This window comes from Lipotes vexillifer, unplaced genomic scaffold (genome assembly GCF_000442215.2).
Source record: "Lipotes vexillifer unplaced genomic scaffold, Lipotes_vexillifer_v1.1 scaffold45, whole genome shotgun sequence".
Lineage (NCBI taxonomy): Eukaryota > Metazoa > Chordata > Mammalia > Artiodactyla > Lipotidae > Lipotes > Lipotes vexillifer.
Genome location: NW_006796259.1, coordinates 1,406,959 through 1,409,486, shown reverse-complemented (window position 1 = coordinate 1,409,486; position 2,528 = coordinate 1,406,959).

The following is a 2,528-nucleotide window of genomic DNA, read 5'->3' as shown; positions in this document are numbered from 1 at the left end:
TGCCGCGGAGCAGCTGGGCCCGTGAGCCATGGTCACTAAGCCTGCGCATCCGGAGCTGGTGCTCCACAATGGGAGAGGCCACAACAGTGAGAGGCCGCACAACCCAAAAAAAAAAAAAAAAAATATATATATATATATATATATATATATCATTACCATATTGTTGCTTCTAAGATGTCTAGAATTGAAAGTATAGGGTTATTTTAAGACAGAAGCAAGATGTATAGGGATAAATACTATCTAGTGAAAGCAGTATTTTTTTTTAAGTTCTTATGGAGATTGTTTGGAAAAAAACTTAGTTCTTTCCCTTTCCCTCTTCTCAGAATAATGATTTGATTCTTTAACTTTCTCCTAGACTGACCAATGTAATTTTTAAAAATAACTTTTAAGATTACAAACTCGTGGATTTTAATGTGATGTGTTCCATTTCATTGCAGTTGTTATTCTTTTTGCCACTCAGATTTTCCTACTTTTGACTGATGTAGGAGCCAAGCCTCGTCACCTTGGCTCGTCTTTTTGGATATAACCTGGTAGTTCCTGAAAGCCTCCTTGCTTCCTGGTATGGCAAGATGTTCCATGCTCGTTTTGCACATTTCCTGCAAAAAACCTACAATCACTCATTTCTCTAAGGGACTTGTAGGATATCTTTTTAAAAAGAAAAGCCTTTTTTTTTTCTCTTATGTTAACATAATCTACAGAAACACCAACAATACAGAAAGCTGAAAACAATCCTTAAACATTCATATCAGTTTGAATATAAATATACTTATTATAGAAAAGGGTTCCAATGTTAAATTGAAGATAAAGAGTTAGGTGTCAGCTAGTCAGATCACTTGAAGCAGTGATATAAGACTCAGGGCAAGTGTATTTTTCTTGTTTCATTTCATATTAGATTGCACACACTGGCCCTCTGAGCTGTTAGTTCCTCTAACCACACATGTACATAAATAGAAAAGTAGATATTGAGCTGATTGGAAATCAGCAAAATTATTGTTAACATCTTTGTGCTGTGAGCAATAAGAAATCAGAGAGTTTTAAATATTTAGCTCATCTAGATGGTTGTTTTATCTGCCAGTCCCAGTTAATAAAAGACACAAAGGGCAAGGTATATAAAAATCACGGAGTTAACCCCTACTGAGGGCTATTGCACAAATGCAGAATAATTTATGATGTAAGCTAAACCATGGTACTTTTAGTATCTCCAAACCCCCTTTCTTGCCCTTTTCATTGCAGCGTGCTTGGCTACCCTTTCTTCAGGGTAGGAAACTACTTATAACATTGTAGTTTGGAAAGTACAGGAAACTACTTATAACATTCGTTCATCCTCATTCTTTTCTCTTTTTTTCCCCTTTTTTTTAAAAAAAGCATTCATTATTTATTTATTTGGCTGCACCGGGTCTTAGTTGCGGCACGCGGGATCTTCATTGCGGAGTGCGGGATCTTTAGTTGTGGCATGTGGGATGTTTTTTTCTTTAGTTGCAGCATGTGGGCTCTTTTACTTGAGGCATGCAGGCTCTTCGTTGTGGGATCTAGTTCCCTGACCAGGGATCGAACCCGGGCCCCCTGCATTGGGAGTGCAGAGTCTTAACCGCTGGACCACATTATTTTCACTGAAAATGTTTTCTTAAAAATCTACTGCCCATTTTTGTTCCAAAATTCAAATTCCACCTTACTAATACACAAGCCAGCATTTTCCTTTTGGCAGAGTTTCTATGTAATAAACAAGATACAGAGTGGAGATTGGCCAGAATGAACATCTAGAATTGGTTTTATCTTCACACCTCTGATCTCCTTTTGTCATATCTCGGCCAAGGGCGTAGCCCATTTAAGTAAAAATAGGTATGTTCACATCTGCATTCATTTCTAGATCCTATCACTGTTTAAAGTCAGAGGTAACATTTGTAGGTTCATTTGAAAGAACTTAGTCTTCTTATGGCACTTCAGTTGAGAAGGGGGAGAGCCAAATCACCTCTTTCCTGAGAGAGCATTTCATACATCTCCATCTCTGTGATTGCATCGAGTCATTATGTGGCAGTTGGCTCTGATACGCTTGCACAGACACAAATTGAGTCTGACAGGACTGATGTCTCCTGGACTTTGCTGTCATTTGAAATGCTGGCATGAGGGTGGGAGCAGTGAAAGGGAGAGAGGGAGAGAGCTGATTCCTTTAGCACTTCTTTTATGAAGTTTGGAGAATTTTAACGTCTGATAGCTGTGAACTGCTTGATAAGTTGTTTTCCAGATGAGATTGATAACAATAGCTGATTTGGAGCAGCTGGCTAGCTTTTGGTTTCAAGTACATGCATTTCAATGTACAATTTGCTTCTTCATGCCACCTACAAATCTGTTCAAAAGGAAAAAGAAGGCTATCTGGTGGAATGGTAATTAGAATGGTCATACCCCTTCCTTTTAGTTTTATCTTTCCTGTGTTCACACCATTCATTCATAGTAATGAAAAAGATAATATCTTTTTTTTTTTTTTTTTTTTTTGGTACGCAGGCCTCTCACTGCTGTGGCCTCTCCCGTTG